The sequence below is a fragment of the Fukomys damarensis genome, unplaced genomic scaffold (assembly GCF_012274545.1).
Source record: "Fukomys damarensis isolate Sample0158 unplaced genomic scaffold, DMR_v1.0_HiC HiC_scaffold_26, whole genome shotgun sequence".
NCBI classification, from domain to species: domain Eukaryota; kingdom Metazoa; phylum Chordata; class Mammalia; order Rodentia; family Bathyergidae; genus Fukomys; species Fukomys damarensis.
In genome coordinates, this window is record NW_022900938.1 from 28,394,655 (window position 1) to 28,413,023 (window position 18,369).

At 36.4% G+C, this 18,369-nt stretch overlaps 1 pseudogene; it reads right to left on the bottom strand.

Annotated features, from left to right (window-relative positions):
- Window positions 1-17,170: 17,170 nt before the first annotated feature.
- Window positions 17,171-18,152, bottom strand: LOC104850176 (annotated as a pseudogene).
- Window positions 18,153-18,369: the final 217 nt, after the last annotated feature.

An 18,369-nucleotide genomic window follows, 5' to 3' on the forward strand; every position in this document is an offset into this window, starting at 1 on the left:
AAAGAAAGAAAGAAAGAAAGAAAGAAAGAAAGAAAGAAAGAAAGAAAGAAAGAAAGAAAGAAAGAAAGAAAGAAAGAAAGAAAGAAAAAAAGAAAAAAACACCACCACCAACAACAAAAAATCTGAATGGCCCCCTTTTCTCTAGAGCAAAAGAACTAAGTTATTTCATGATATAAAAAACACTACACCATAACTCAAGTAAAATGACCTTTGGGGTCCGTGGTAATCTTTCTCAAGAAGGAAGAAATTACATAGCAGCAAGGGCAGAAGGGACTTCTGCTGCAACAGTATTGGATGAACATAGAAAAGGAAATATGGATAATTGATAACAAGAAACAAGAAACTGGGCAAAGAAGCTACTCTTGAACCTATTCTCTATTACTTTGAGAGCCATCCTTTCATTAACAAATGATGTCTCAGAAAAAAGTAATTTTATGAGATTTATGAAGCATCTTTAATGTCTATATCATGTACTTTACCTTAAATGGCATTTATTATACTCTAAATAAGTGAAATTATAGATCATTAAATAAGTACATAGAAAAAATTCTAAGCTTATTAACAAGTTTGAAAATATAGTAGAAATGAGAAAACTTAGGCCGGGGATTTAGCTCAGCGGTTCGGTGGCCTGCCTTGCAAGTGCAAGGACCCAAGTTCAATCCCCGGTACAAAAAAAAAAGAAAGAAGTGAGAAAAATTATTCCTAATCCAGATGTGGTATTTGCTGACATGTCTTAGTTTTAGCTTTATTCTTACAAGACAAAATATCTTCCAGTTAGCTCAATCATACTATTTTTAAGAAAATATAATTCTTCTCTAGCATCATAATTCATTTCTATTTTCAGTGATACACGAAATGTAGAATTTATGGACAATATAGCTATTTACTAGTAAGAATCTTCTCCCATTAAATTATAATTTGAACCTAAAATGGGTTTCTATATGCTAGCTTAAAGAAAAGTATTCTTTTGTTATTGCTGGCCCTTCAGTTATTGAAGAATTTCAAGACTTATTTTTTAGAGACCTTGTTTTCCCTTCTGACTATGAAAAATGCTCCAATATGCACTTTTCCCTGAACTTGGGCTTCTCTTGAGAATTGACATTTCTTATTTAAGAAAAAATTATGTCATGCATAGAAACACTATAAACAAACTCTGAGATATTAATTTCATTTAAACAACTGAAAAATAGCGGAGTGGGAGAAAGACATATGTCTTCACACAGCGAACTCAGATAATTAAACCCAGCCCCTGTCTTCACAAATGTAATACATTTGAGAAAATACATTTATATTGTTATAAACTACTAAATTTTTGATAATTTTTTGAGGACTAGAGAGAATATATTTCTCTGGGTTTTTTGTTTGTTTGTGTTTTGTTTTTAAATTTTTGATAATTTTTTGAGGACTAGAGAGAATATATTTCTCTGGGTTTTTTGTTTGTTTGTTTGTGTTTTGTTTGGTTTGGTACCGGGGATTGAACTAGGATTTTTGTCCTTGCAAGGCAGGCAGCAGAGCCACTGAGCTAAGTCCCCAGCCCTCTTCCCTGTATTTTTATACACTGTGGTAATGTATGGACACTTATGAGCAAAAAAATGCTCTAAAAGGTTTTCTCATGAATTCCCTATAGGTTACATAGACTATGAAAGTTAAAAGAGAGGGCCAAGTAGAGAGAATGGTATATTGATCTCACTTACAAAAACTTGTACATAAAGGAAATGCTAATCTTTATCTTGTTCAAAAATTTTGTGATTTTTTCTTCCCCACTTACTGTACTATTCATGTCTACCATTCAGTATATGCTATTCTTGAAATCAAAAAACCTTACTATCACTTTGTAATCAGAAGTCTTAGAAAATGACTGATCTTAAGTGATATTTCCTCCAAACCAAAAGGAATATGAAGCATCCTTGTCCCATTCATGTCTTTAAAATGTACAGTAAATGTGTTATGAAATGCTTCGTGTGGAACATAACAATGTTCCATGTTAAAAATATATAAGGAGGAGTGCATACTGTATAAAATTCTTAAGGCAACTCACGTTAGGTAGTAAGTACAGCCTGGCAGAAGACATAAGAGTTTTGAGTAAAAGAGAAAGGAGGGATTATTACTCATAGCAATGGCAGTAGCCAGAGTATTAGCATTTTCTTATTGGTTCGTGTCTTAGTTTCACCTGCCATAATAAAATACTATTCATTGTGTGGTTTCACTAAAAGGAATGTATTTCTTACAACTGTGAAGCTGACAAGTCCAAATTCTGTTCTCAAAGAGGCTTCCTTTCCTGGTTGGTGGGAACCACTCTTCCTAGGTCCTAACACAAAGGAAATCTAGCTATGGTTTTTCTTCCTCATTTGACAAGGATAATAATAGATAGACATATACCAGAGGACACACACACTTACATTACAATTTCTTTTTCAGTGCTTTAGTATCACCATCCACCCAGTTCTCTGCGCTATTAACACTGTTCTCTGGTTCTACACATTTATTCACTAAGACCATTCATTCTACCTTCTAATTACAATGCAAATCGACTACCCCAAATTTTCACCGCCAACCCCTAAATAAATCCATTATCACGTCTAAATCTTTCTTATAAATACAAAACATTTTCATTAGGCCTTCTTAAATTCATTCTTTCCCACTCACAAATACATTTTCAGGCAATAGCCTGAGTGAATTTTATAAGACACAGAAATATTTTTGTTTTTTGTCTCCTTGAAAACTTTCATCATTTCTTGTTTGATACAAGGTAACACTTTCACTGCTGTTACAACAAATTCTAAAATGCTTAGCAAAAAAATTAGCTCTACACAATGACCACCTCTCTTGCCTTTTATGATGCCTCTTTCTCTTACTTTTCTCTTACTTCAGCCTCCTTTAATTTACAGGGTCTTTAAAACATAAATATAGGGCACATTTACATCAATCTAACAATGATTATGAGAAGATTTTCCAAAGAATAATCATATATATTTGGAAATCACAGTACACTGCAGTGGAAACACCTGTAATATCAAAAAACTATAAATGTATTCAAAGGGCCTGTGGCAAGGGATAGTTTTTGAAGATAGAATGAAAAGGATTAGATATGATGTTTTGAAACTATAATCCTTGGCTGTAAGGATTAATAACAAGAATAACAAGAGTGGAGTGAGTCCCATGTGGAATAGTAACTCACAGAAGGAGCTCTGTGTAAGGCTGCAGTGGTCTTTACATAAAGCTGTGATCTGGCAGAGTCTTTTGTGATAGTTATTGTCAGGTAATCATGTATGAGAAATCTCCCATCATAACTTCCTGTCTTTATTCATGTATTCATTTTGTGAGAATTGACACCAGTGACTCCATTTTGACTCTGACAACTCTCATATTTATACAGTTTATATCATACGCAGGGTTTTCTGACCAGGGAGAGGCTATATGTCCTTAATATGATAGGCTACTTGTGGAAGTGTTCTCCAATACTTACAGCATGAGCGTTTTCCATACTCATAGTGAAGAAAACATGCATGTTTTGAAAGACAAAGAATTACACTTCCTCAATAGTTTTAACAATAAATTAAAGTGCCAGGAAACATCAAAAACAGAAGAAATCCAAACCTAAACCTTTGGTGTTCATTGTGCATTAAAACCAAACAACTCTTCCTGTAAGATGAGAGTTTTTCAACATTAGTTTTCTTGTATTTAGGCTGATAAATTCTTTGTCATCGGGAGCTGTCTGGTGTCTTCTGGGATGTTTTGCCACACTCCTGTTCTCTATTTGATGTCAATAGACACCTTCACCCTCATCGATTGTGACAATCAAAGTTGTCTCTATACATTGCCATTTTTCCCCCTAGGGACTAAAATCTTTCCCAGTTGAGAAAATTGCTCTTTACACTGTCTATCCAAGTACGACTCATGAGTGACTCATATCATTTGTTATTTGTTAAAAAAAAAAACACTGAGACTCAATAAAGATTTATTGAATTAGAAAGTCTGAGGATGAAGCCTCAAAGCAGGCACACTGCCCCAGCAATGACTAATTGGTTGTCCTAGAAATACCAAGTGTTCTTAATTTTCTCCTTACAAAATATTGAGAATTCAAAATGTTAAATTTTTATGACATTTAGTCAGTTACCTTTAATTTAGCTTTATATTTTCTTATGATGAATGCTTTTGGCATATTTACATTTGATCACTGTTCCACAAGACCATCAATAGTTCTTATTTATAGTAGAATTACATACAATAATCAGAGAGATGGGATTATTTGTTCAAGCAGAATTTTTGACAGCCTTTATTAGTACATTTTTGCCATTTGCACTTACAACAATGAATTTCTTTAAGAAAAAAGTTAATCATATATTCAGACACAATATTTCAAATGAAAATTTTACTTTCTAAATAAATAGTAAGTGGGGCTTTATTTCATGAGATGTAGAAGTGCATGTATTGTTTTAATTTTTGCTGCAAAACCAAACAAAACGTCTTTAACATTCTCTGAATGACATTTCATCTCCAGTGTGGGCCCATCAAGTATTACTTAAAATTACTGTTCTTTGATTCAAAACAAATCAGATAAAATTCTACTCTGGAAGAAGATACAGGTACAAGTTTTTCTTTCTTTCTTTCTTTCTTTTCTCATTGAGTTTATTGGTACATTTTACGAATACAGTACAGTTACATTCATCACTGGGATCTTGTACCTTTACATGACAGGTCTTGGTTCTCATATTTTCCCCATACCTCTGCCCTTCTTTCACCCCCCTCCTCCCTTCCCTATTTATAAAAACTTTATTTTCATTTTCTCATAATTTTTTCTTTTCCCTTATTTCCTTTCCCCTACCCTTCCCACTACCCCTACACCTTTAGCCCTTTTCTTCCTATTTCACATTGTCAACCATTAGGCTCTTATTCCACCTCACCCCACAAAGAATGGCTGCTGTCAAGAAATCACACAATAACAAATGTTTGTGGGGTTTAGGGAGAAAGGAACTCTTCTCCATTTTTGGTGGGAGTGCAGACTGGTGCAACCACTATGGAAATCAATATGGAGATACCTCAAAGAGCTGGGACTAGAGGTTCCATTTGACCCAGCCATCCCTCTGCTGGGTATCTTTCCAAAAGAATTAAAAGAATCATACCACAGAGATATATGCACACCTATGTTTATAGTGGCACAATTTGTAATAGCTTGGAAACAGACCAATTGCCCATCAGTTAGAAACTGGATAAAGAAGATATGCTTTTTCTATAAAATATAATACTACTCAGCCATAAAGAATGAGAAATTAGAGTCATTCATAGGAAAATGGGTGCATACTGAGGTTATATTCTCAGATACAAGTTTCCTAGGACCTGAGACATAAACAATTTTGTAACTCAAAAATACTCCCTTTAGCAATAACTTCCAATGCTTTAGAGGAAGGTTGTGGAAAAAAATCATTCTGCAGAGAACTTTTTATTCTTAATAGTCACTTTATTTTTCACTTCTATAATTGAGTGACAAATACAATGAAATATTTCACTTTGACAGTTCTGCCCAAAGACAATAAAGCTGGGCTCTCAAGATATTAGTGGAAATGTTGAAGGACTTCTAAATATCCTCTTCTCTTTAAAAGAATGGAAACTCTCACAAAAATATTAAAGCAAACTTTTTCATAACTGGGAATTAATCAAGGAATTTAATTAAAGAAAAGACCTGGATTTCAGTAAGAATATCATGCTCCACAGTAACCTTGAAAACTAACCCCAAATACAATAAAAACCTAAAGCCTAGAAGTCACTACAATGACAGAATATGTTTGGAGCTCCTGAAAGTGTCTCTATTGGATGTGAGCAGTCAGTTTCTAGAAAAAAACACTTGTAGAGCTATAGTTATTTTGTCTAAATTCAGAATTCACCAGGACAAACAGACCTATACCTGGTTTTGTTTGCAATAGTTTAATATTGGAGTTGTGTGTGGAAATGATAAGAATTGGAGCAAACAAGGTGATATAAAAACTTTCAGGAAAAAGTTGGGGAATAACATCACCATAACATGATTTCCAAAGCCCCAATATATCTCTAGGAATTTTCAAGGCCACATGCAAGCACAGGGCTCTATCAGAAGTCTGTACCCTTGTCCCAAGCTCTCGCCTCTGATTGCTCATGAGGCTCTGCATAAGCTGGAAGTGAGAAGTTGTAAAATGCCTGTCCAGGTCACAAGTCACAGTAAATGGGACCCTTCAGGCGAAAAGTCCAAGCCATCTAGAGAAATTTCTGTGCAATCGTGAGCTGATCACTAAGCAATCTGATCAGAAGTGTCACTGTGGAGGGAGGGAGGGTGAGAGGAGAGAAAAAGAGACATTTAGTCCAGGAAAGTCACTGAATGAGCAAAAAGCAACAGGAACTAATAGAGCAAATACTACGAGGGACAAAGAGCAATAATGTTAAGGCCAGTGTGGAAGTAAAAATACGATTTCCAAAGTTCCTGCATTGTTACTTTAAATGTCTAGTTAGAAAAAAAAAAGATAAGGGAAAGAACAATAAAATATTGCCTATACACCCCAAAAACAAAACAAAACAAAAACCTAGTAGAAAATGTCCCCAATGAAGCCCAGGAGTCTTACAAACTAGAAAGATAAAAATACATTCAAAAAGCTGTCTCGATAATTAAGTACAAATATATTCTAAACAGCTATTTTGTGTTTTTCAAACTAAATGGAAACCATACAAAGAACTTTTTTTAAATTATGAGAAGCTCTCATTATCAAAGAAATATCAATAAAGAAATATACATTGTATAAGGATCCTAAAAGAAATTCTGAACTTGAAAACTAAAACACTGAAATGAAAAATGTATTCACGTGGTTCAAAAGCTGATTTGAACGGGTAGAAAAACATTATCCAAGAACTTAAAGTCAGATCAACTGGGATTAACTAATCTGAGGAACAGAAAAACAAGAGGAAGAGGAAAAAGAAAAGAAGGAGGAGGAGGAAGAAGAAGGTGGGGGAGGAAGTGGAGGAGAGGAAGAGCTGAAGTGAGCCTCCGACTGATTGCACCAATCAGTGTCTGACAGGTACTTCAGCAAAGGAGGAAAGAGAAAAAGAATAGAAAGAACATTTGTTTGTTTGCTTTTTGGTTTTTTTGGTACCGGGGATCACACTGGGGACCTTGCGATTGTGAGGCAGGTGGCAGCAACCCTGAGCTAAATCCCCAACCCTAGAAAGAATATTTGGATAAATATTGCCTGAAATTTTCCTAAATTTGATAAATAAAATTAATGTTCACATCCCAAAAGATCAATTGTCACCAAGTATCTTAAAGAGAGCTCCATCAACTCCTCACCATCAAACTGTTAATAACAAAAGGAAAAGAGGAAGTCTTGAAGGCAGCAAGACAGAACACATCCTTTATAAGGAATCTTAATGAAATTAACTGCTGATTCTTCATTAGAAACTTGGCAATCAAAAGGCAGCAGAAGCACATCATAAAGTGCTAGATGACACAGCCATTTTCTATACACAGGAAACATTTTAAAAATCTAAGACATTCTCAAATATATATAAATTTATTGAGTTTATTATTATAATAACTCAAGTAATTCTCTAGACAGTCTCAATGTCTATATGAGAGGATATTTGTAACGTGAATCTACATGAAGAAACTTGAATCTAAGTGAAATACTAAATAAATATCTTTTCTGTTTGTAATATCTCTTCTTTTCCAATGATTTAAGAGATAACTGTATGTCATACCACAGCAATATATGCACATATGATATATATATATATAATATATATATATATGTATATATGTACATGCATATGCATATATGCTCATTTTTATAGCAGCACAGTTTGTAATGACTAAATCTTGGAAACAGCCCAAATGCCTATCAACCAAGAGGACAAAGAAGGTGTGTGTGTGTGTGTGTGTGTGTGTGTGTGTAATGTATACAATGGAACATTACTATGCCACAAAGAAAGATGCGTTTCAGATATTTATAGCTAAATGGATGACCCTGAGACCAAGTGAAATAAATCAGACACACACGCTGAAATACTATATCACTGCTCTGGAGTGTGAAACTGAAAGTAGAAATAAGGACTAAAATGTATAACAGACATTGGGAAATGAGAGATGCAGAAAAAATGTTCAAATGGGAAGGGGAACAAGAGGGGGTGGGAGAAAAAAAAGAAGGGACAAGAAAAAAGTGAAAATAGAAGGAAAAAATGAAAAAAAGCTTCTGTACATAGGGAAGGGAGGGGATTGAGGGGTAGGGGAAATGGGATAAAATAAATTTTATTAATTAAAAAAGATAACTGCAAGAAGGAATAACTTCAAATATGTGTAAAGAGTATATAATGTAAAATATGTGATTTTTATATGGAATAATATAATAAAGGAGTAGGGAGAAAAAGTAGATATAAATAGATAAAACTTTTGTATATTAAAGTTAAATCAGTATTAATCCAAACAAGATTGTTATAAATAACAGTGCTAACAGTAATCTTCAGGGAAACCACTGAAAAAATAAATCAAATAAATATTTAAGGAAATTAAATTACAACACAAAAATATTTAACACACACACACACACACACACAGAGTATAAGATAAATAGGGGAGCTAAAAAGGCCTTAATAGAGTAGTTAGTAGAATGGCAAACATAACCACTGTTTTATCAGTATATTGAAAGGCAAATAACTTTCTTTTTCTTTTCTAGTTATTCAGCAGAGAAAAACAAATTAAAATAGCAATGAAATATGACTACCAGCATGAGAATGTCTGTAAACTGACACAAATGACATTTGTATATTTAATGAAAGAATTACAAACTATACAAGTGCTTTGAAAAATGTGTGTCGCAACATCTGTTCATGCTAAGTGTATTTGTAATCTATGATGAGTATTTCCACTCTTGGGTGTGTATACACAAAAATGCAGGTTCACAGCCAGCAGAAAACCTGTGAATATTCACAAATACTCTGCTCATAATGGCCTCAAACAGGAAACACGGCAAATCTCCATTCAAATTAGAAAGAATAAGTACTACGGTTTTGTACACAGCAAAATACCGTGCAGCAACAAGATGGAAAACTTCACAAATGTAATCACCCACAAAAGGAGCTAGATTGAAAATTACATACTGTATAAAGTAATTTATAGAGCTTATTAACAAGCAAAACTGATTTAAGGTACTAGAAATCCAAAGAGCCATAACTCAGTTATCGATTTAAAGAGCACAAGGTAGAATTCTTGGGCACTGGAAATGTTTCACATCATACCCGGCGTGGTGTTTACTTAGCAGCATCGATGTACACAGTTCAAGTGTGCAATGTTCTCCCATTTCATACCTTAACAAAGTTGTCAATGACGACACACCGGTCTCTAGATCACTGCGATCAGTCACGATCCCCAGGTGGCTACAACAGCAACGCCATCTCACCACTCCCTTGCTTGCTTCTACTTTGCTTTTGCTTCCTGAAAATTTCCTTTAGTTTCTTGAAAACTTATCCTCTCGTTCAAGAGAAGAGTCATTACATTTCAGCGACAGACCTTTCTTATCAGCATTTTGCTCAGGATATTTAATTATCTAACTGTTGAGATCTAACTAATTTTTCTGTCTAGGAATCTTTGTGACTTTGCCTGAGAGTCATAACAATTAGTGAAACTTGGGAAACCAAAATAATTTTTCTGCTTGTTCTGAAACCTTCCAGAGAAAACTAGAAATGACTTCAAATTAGAAGTAAAATGAAAAGTTTAAAACTCAAAAGCACACTCCTGTAATTCCAGCCTAAGGAGGCTGAGGCAGGAGGATGCCATGACTTTGAGTAGCAAGACCCTGTCTCAAACTCTTCCCCTGCAAACAAACAAGGCTCAAGATTAAGTCAGGGATAAGTTTGTAAATGCACATAATATTTTAATCCTTTTATATGAGAGTAATTATTTGCTAATCTAATTGAAAGATTATTTTCCTACTGCACTATAATTGCATTTTACTAATAGCACAAAACCATCTGAGAACTTAGATATATCATAAACACATAAATAATTTATCTTTACAGGAATAGCTTGAAATAAAGGATGCTATATGAAGTTTTCTTTTTTCTTTAGACATTTAAGTTTTTTAAACTTTCATCAGTTTTCAATAATTTGCAGTAAGCATAATGATTTTCTTTTATTCATTACTTAACGAAGATATCCTGCTTAAAACCTATCTCACACTAGAAATTAATGGAAATACATGATATCTACATTTTTTACAAAAATAAAAAAATGATCTTGGCACATTCTTGTTCTCCTCCCTTACACAGACATTTAATCCATTTGCAGGCACTGTCTTCATCCTATAAAATGTATTCCCTGAGTACCCATTTCTTCATCTCTGTACCTGTTACTTAGTACACGCCACTCTTATCTGTTGCAGTTACAACTAAGTGGTCTTTGGGGTCCGCTTTTCATTCCTTATAGTATATTCTCCACTGAAAGACCAGAGCTATCCTTGTAAACTCCGAGTTAGATCAAGCTTCTGTCTCCATGACACCGATTTTTCTCCAGGTTCTTCAGAACTCGCTTTGCACTTGGCAGGAAGGGCTGGCTTCCTTGCACCCTAAAGGGCATTGCCCCACCTGGGCCTGCTTCTCTGTCCTGAATCACTTCCCGCTGCTTCTTCAACCCACAGTGTTTTAGCCTCAGTGATGTTCTTCCTTTTCTTGGACCCAACAAATCCATTCTTGCCTCAGGGTCTTGTCTTTCTTCACTTGAAATGCATCTTGTTGGAGTCCAGTTTAAAGATTTCCCTTCAGAGAGGCCTTCCCAGGTAAGCCTGTTAAAAGAATCCACTGGCCTTGTCACTCTCAGATGCATTGAGCTATCTCATTTCACCATTTGCTGTTATACAAAATAATTGTGGCCTTATCTACATTCCCTCCCCACTGATAAATGTAACCCCAGGAGGTACAGACCTTATTTGTCTTAGCTCCCTCCACCCCCCAAGGTGGTCTGACTTCCAATAACGGAGTTTTCTGAATTCAGTATGGCTTCGATGAAAAACCATTGATTGACTAATGCTATGAGAAGTTCAATGTCTGTTCACACAGATATAATATAGAAGAGAGGATATCGAGTCTTTTCCTGTAGCTTCTGTTTATATCACTTATTTGGGCTATGCTTTGCTAGTTTTATTTTCTCCCTTAGACAAAATGAATTATCGTCTAAATCAGACAATTAGCAATGTCACAAGACAATATCTACCAGTGGAGCACTGTTAAATATTTGGTAATCAGCTCTCCTGAGGGGAAAAAAAATTCTTACTTATATGCAACTTTTTCCAGTTTCTGTGGTGGGAGTACTCACACTATGGCCAGTTCCAAGCAATTGAGCCAGTGCTTGCAGAGTCAGGAGGAGTAATGAACCTTTGTCTTCTCTAGATGACCAAAGCTGATTCCAGTTCACCACCAATGCCTACCATGAGCCAATCGTAATGTGATGCATTTCACATGTAATCTCTCCTCCCCTACATAACTGATCTGCTGCTCACATTTCAGACATGGGAAATAACCTTGGTTAACTTGCTAATAAGTATACAGTGGGAAAAGGGGGAAGCTAGAGTCCAAAACCAGATTTCTGACTGAAGACAGCAGCTTTCATGTGCATCAGGGAGAGATAGAAAAAAAAACTCACCAAGAAAACAAACAGGTAATAAACCAAATCGAACCTTTATTAACATCAAATTGCTTCTTCAGATCATGGCTATTTTCTGAACACCTTGGTTACTCAAAATATGTAAATTTTATTTCTAGCATGAACTATTAGGAATCTAAAGTATAAGTAATTTAGAAGCAAAATAAAACATAGATGACAGGAAACAAGAAGATACACTTTGTAGAGGTAGGGAGGGAATCTGGTGATGGGAGTAGACCACAGGGAGAAAAGAGGGGGGAAAGAAAGAACTATCCATGAAGAAATTAGTTGGAATGAGAATCCTAAAACCATAAAATTAATCAGAGTTCAGAGCACCAAAAAAATCTTAAAAACCCTGTCTCTGCTCCCTTTTCTACTCTTTTTTTTCTTGCTCTTTCTTGAGCAGACAATGTGGTTGAGCAGGCAATGTCTGGTTTAGCAGACATTGGAAGAAAAATGACACAGGTTGATTCTAGTGTGCACCTAAATGTGATAACCAATGGAAATTGCTCTGGATTTTCATTCATAGATCCTACACCCTCATCTTACCCTCCTAGAACTGATCTATCTAGAAAGCACTCAGTTCCCCCCGTTTTCTAGTTTGTTTCAAGCATGTGGTAAAAAGTAGAAATTGTAGTACAAGCTGGGAGACTCAGGAGACTGCCTCTGCTCTAAGATAGGTAGCTCACTTATGTATCTTTATCCTGGATACTTATTGAGCATGTGATCCTACCGCCCATGTTATGTTGAGTAGGACATTCAACTTCTCTCTGTCTCCTGTTCTGTGTAGGTGTAGATGCTCAGGAGCAGTAAAGAAAAGAACTTGGAAAATGGTTGCAAAAGTTTAAAGTCATGGGGAAGAATTAGTGTTAATGAATGTGATTATAGAAATGGTACACTAGGAATTTAAAACTGGAGAACATCTTTCAGATTCAGAATATAGGCCCGGGTTACCTGTTTCATAAGAATTCCAAGAAAAAATGATAAAAATAGCAGCTCACCTGTTACCTGCTTTCTAAGCTTTCCTTTGGTCTAAGGAAACCAATGGTTATAATTGTATGGTATTTGTGTATAGCAGCTTGTCCTATCTCACAGATGTCTCTGTAGAATTCACCCACTGAAGACAGAAGCAAAGAATTCTCCATGTATGTGCTCACAAAGGGTCAAATGCCTAGCATACATTGCTTATTTGTATATAAAGTTTAAAAGCAAATGATAGATTACTAATCTTCTACAAAATTTGTATACTAATAATTTTATACTAATAAAGAGAGAAATTGCTCTATTTTGTAGTGCTAGGTTTAAAAATTCTTTATGTAAGGGCTCCACCTCCTGGCTAATGAAGTAAAAACATTTCAGGATTGCAAATTAAATTGTTTCATTTGCCAGAAATAAGCCAATTTAGTGTGTGAGTCAAAAAAAAAAAAAAGAGTAATATTTTACTCAAATGATTCCTAGAGTGGACTTATTTTTCCCTTAAGAATTAGGCTTTGTTAATTGGTTACATTGATTTCATCTTCCTCATGTTGCCGTCATGCGGGCAGATGGTGCTGTGCTTGTTAAAAAAAAAAAAAAAAAAAAGAGTAATATTTTACTCAAATGATTCCTAGAGTGCACTTATTTTTCCCTTAAGAATTAGGCTTTGTTAATTGGTTACATTGATTTCGTCTTCCTCATGTTGCCGTCATGCGGGCAGATGGTGCTGTGCTTCTTCCGTCCCCTCCAATTTCCCTGTCATCACTCCCTTCTTGCCTCTCAGTACTTCTACCCCACGTGTTCAAGGGTCCTGTTTCTGTCCCTAATAATTTAAGTAGATTCTTCTCAACATTTCATTCTAATCTGCAAGAAGTGTTACAAAATTGATCTTAACAGAGCAATGAATTTATGGACAGCAACAATGATACACTAACAATGTTTAGTTGCTAGAGAGGTAATGTCTAGCAAAAGGAAAAACACTCCATCGATCTAGAGCCAATAACAAATTTTTAAAGGTTTATGAGTTTACCTTAGGAATAATAAGAACCACTGAAAAAAGTTAATTCTAAGTAAATAGATATATACTTCAAAATGAAAAACACTCTGAGATAATGTCTAGCAAAAGGAAAAACACTCCATCGATCTAGAGCCAATAACAAATTTTTAAAGGTTTACGAGTTTACCTTAGGAATAATAAAAACCACTGAAAAAAGTCAATTCTAAGTAAATAGATATATACTTCAATGAAAAACACTCTGAGCTTATTTATTGTTTGAGTGTAAATCTTATGAAAATGTCTTAATTGATAATGTGAAATAGGAAGAAAAGGGCTAAAGGAGTAGGGGAAGTGGGAAGGGTAGGGGAAAAGAAAGGGAAAAGAAAAAATATGAGAAAAGGAAAAGATAGAAACAAAGTCTTTGTAAATAGGGAAGGGTCGGGATGAAGGGAGGGCAGGAGGGTGGGGGAAAAATAAAAACCAAGATCTGTCATGTAAAGGTACAAGATCCCAATGATAAATGTAAGTGTACTGTATATTGAAAAAGTACCTAAACTTTTTCTTTAAAAAGAAAATATGAGTAGGGGAAGTGGGAAGGGTAGGGGAAAAGAAAGGGAAAAGAAAAAATATGAGAAAAGGAAAAGATAGAAACAAAGTCTTTGTAAATAGGGAAGGGTGGGGGATGAAGGGAGGGCAGGAGGGTGGGGGAAAAATAAAAACCAAGATACATCATGTAAAGGTACAAGATCCCAATGATAAATGTAAGTGTACTGTATATCGAAAAAGTACCAATAAACTTACTTTAAAGAAAGAAAATATCTTATTCTTCCTTTTCCTAGCCTATTTGATGCTCCTTTGGCCAACATAACATATATATTTACACGATATATTAAAACAGACCATTTCAAATATTACACCCTTAGCAAATATGTTACTAGTTCAACCTAACTGCATATTAAAGTATATATATCCATCTTCAAGCTTTTTATCATCATAACAGTTGTCATGCTTTTGATTAAGAAGAACAAAATCTTTTCTTGGAATAGGAAGCTAGTGACTTAAGTAGAAAGTATAATTTTGACTCCTATTTATAGAAATTTTGACTTAGTTTTGTATACTTTATAGCACCTTGAACCACAATAAAGGATATTATTGATCCACAACATGGCTCTACTAATATACAATCACAAGATAAATTATATTCGAAGATGTTGCCTGAGTAATTAAAAGAAAACCTCAGTGTACATACACTAAGTTCCTAGGAGGAATGTGGCTACCAGGTACTATAGATTCCAAGAGACATAGAGAGTGGGCAGAGCGGAGTGGAAGGAGTTTAAAGACAGAATTAGAAAGTGTAATGTGCATGCACCAGCTCCCCATGATGAATGTAATCATTACGTACTACAAGCATTATCAGCAAAAATAATCAAAAAGTAGCAGATAGCTGGAAGTTTGTAATCCAAACAGAATTTTCATGTTAGAAGAAAAAGAAAATGTTAAGAACTCTCAAACCTTTTGGGTCAGTTTTTGAAAAAGTTTTAAACTTACACTACTGTTTTATGTCACAAAGATGCTTTTAAAAATCTTACTTTTTCTTATAAAGGATATTATTGATCCACAACATGGCTCTACTAATATACAATCACAAGATAAATTATATTTGAAGATTTGCCTGAGTAATTAAAAGAAAACGTCAGTGTACATACACTAAGTTCCTAGGAGGAATGTGGCTATCAGGTACTATAGATTCCAAGAGACATAGGGAGTGGGCAGAGAGGAGTGGAAGGGGTTTAAAGACAGAATTAGAAAGTGTAATGTGCATGCACCAGCTCCCCGTGATGAATGTAATCATTACGTACTACAAGCATTACCAGCAAAAATAATCAAAAAGTAGCAGATAGCTGGAAGTTTGTAATCCAAACAGAATTTTCATGTTAGAAGAAAAAGAAAATGTTAAGAACTCTCAAACCTTTTGGGTCAGTTTTTGAAAAAGTTTTAAACTTACACTACTGTTTTGTGTCACAAAGATGCTTTTAAAAATCTTACTTTTTCTTATTTTGTGAAACTAAAAAGATAAGAACCCATTACCTAAAAGGTATATTAAAGTAACTCTTAAAATGAATGCATGAATAGGATGATAAAAGTTCCAACACTGAAATAATCACTGATCCTCTTAGGAACCTCCAATGGACACAGTGTTTTTCAGAACTCAGTAAGAAATGCTCACGTTTTCTGAAAGCAAATAGATGAGGAAAAGAAATGGTAGCTAAATATTTTATAGGATAATTAATTCAGTAGATATTTAATAAATATTCACGGATTGCCTATTGTGTCTTAGATAGGGTCTAGGCACTCTTTTATGGCAGTGAACAAAACAGATAATAATTTCAGCCTTTAGTAATAATGGTAACAAAAATAACAATACCAACAGTTGGGTATATGCGCAGACCATATGATAATATCTCATTTATTCCTCAATCAATATGTATATCAAGTTTCTCTTTCATTACTTTTCTTTCTTTGTTGTCCTGCATATCTCTTTTTTGTACTACAAAAGCTCACAGAAATCCAACTTATTCTAACCTGGGAGTTTGCAGAGGAAAAGAAACATTGTTAATAAAAATCTGCCATATTTTTATGACCCTGAAACATCATCCCTTCAAATGTTATTCATAATAGCACAATAAAATAATATCCTAATATCATAGTAGGATATGCCTAAGCATTACTCCATTTTCTGGGGATTGCATTGCATCTTCACCTAGTACTTACACAGTAATAAAATCTGTACTTGAAGAGGCCAATATTTTTGTCTCACTGAAATGGCCCTAAAAGTCAATTGACCTATGGAAGAAAAGTAAAATGTGGAGGAAGCCAGGTAGAACAGTCAGGGAAACCAAGTCAGGAGTCAAATGTACATTCCACAGGTCTCATGATAAAAGGAAGCCTTATGGGTTTGGTGAAAAATGAACGTAGAAAGTATGTTCTTCTAGACAGCAAAGAATGCCCAATATTGATATGGAGTAAGTCTTGAAGTGTGGCTTGTCCTTTAAAATTATAAAAGGCAGCCAGGCCACATCTCTGGACTTTTATGACTTTTTTTTTTCTTAAGTGCAAGGATGTATCTAGATATTGGGAAGGCAAAACCTATTTCGGACAATTCACAATGGAATTCCAAAAAAACTGAATGTCTCTCTAAACAGGACTCTGGATTCAGATGGATTATTTCCACAGAGCTTACAACTTGAGAAGGGGCTGAGACAACCTCTCTGACATACATACAGTAATTATAAATACTATATTCACCCTCCAAAGTATAATACATGCCATAGAGCAAGCAAAATCTGTGCAGAACAGTATCCCGAAGGTCTGCGGCTCTCATGTCAGAGGGAAAGGATAAGTGGCCCTGGGGCTCCGTACGTGGGTAGCCAAGTCCGAATAGAAGCGAACCAACTGAATGAAAGTCACTGATGCTTCTCCAGGTCTCCTCAGGCTGGGAAAGTCTTAGGACATTTCCGGGAAACCAAGACTTCTCTTGTCAAGGAGGCTCAGGGTCCTTCAGGCCGCTGATACTTCCAGAAGGTCATCACTGCGGGAGGCCCGGAGCCCTGGCTCCTTAGGGCTCCAGCCTACACAGCTGACTTCCTGGGAATGGGCCTGGTGCAAGTGGGCAGTCAGGGAGAAGGTAGGCTGCTGCGGATCTGAGCTAGGATCCTTCTCAGACACTCGGACGGCATCGTCTCCACATGCAGTAGCCAGGGCCCCTGTCGGCTGACACCAAGCGACACTGTAAATGGTCCTGGAGTGGAAGCCCGACAGAAGGCAGATGCATTTCCAGCTGGGGTCAGAGCCGCTGCGTGCCAGCCCTTGTTCGTTGCCTGGTAGATACTGGCGTCCCATGTGCATGGTAAGGTCATCACTGCAAGTCGCCAGACGCTGGCCAGTGGGGCTAAAAGCCAAGCTCCACACAGAGGATCGTGGCCCTTGAGGGTGGCAAAGCCAACCCAGTCATCTTCCGGACACAGCTTCACTGTGTCATCACAACTGGCGGAGGCCAGCTTGGGTACCAAACCACACGCTTGACATCCTTTGTATGAAAATTGAGGACATTGACACATTCATACTCATCTTCTTCATCAACATCCCACACCCACAAGCTCTTATCTCGGTACAGGTGGCCAAAAGGTTGCCAGATGGATCCCAACCCACGGATTTAACCACGTTTTCATGGCCCTCAAGAGTGGTTACACACTCCAAGTCATCCTGGTTCTTCTCCCAAAGTTGTTGCATCAAAGCTGGCAGAGGCTAGGTAATTCCCACAGGAAGCAGGCTACCTTTCGGACAGTGTGCTAATGGCCTTCAGAAAGGACAGATTTGCAGACCTACCTGTCACCCTTGTGCCCCAGATACGGATTTGACGGTCATCACGGCGTGAGGTCAGCTAGGTCCCAGTGGGGTTCCAGGCCCGGAACCAGCAGCGGGATTCCGGGTGCGCCCGGACAGGCCCCGCAGCACCAACGAGTCCTTCATGGCAGCAGGTGCAGGGTGAGGACGAAGTGGGCAGTCAACACGACAACCACGGGTCAGTGCGAGCCCTGCGATGCCGGCTCCAGGTTCCAGCTTCCGCCCAGGGCCCGGGTTGTCCTGAGAACGGAAGCGCCCTCGGAAGCGCTCCTCAGGCCTCTGAGAGTTGAGGTCGCGGAAAGCGTCGCGGACCGCACAGAACTACTATTCCCACAAGGCGCTC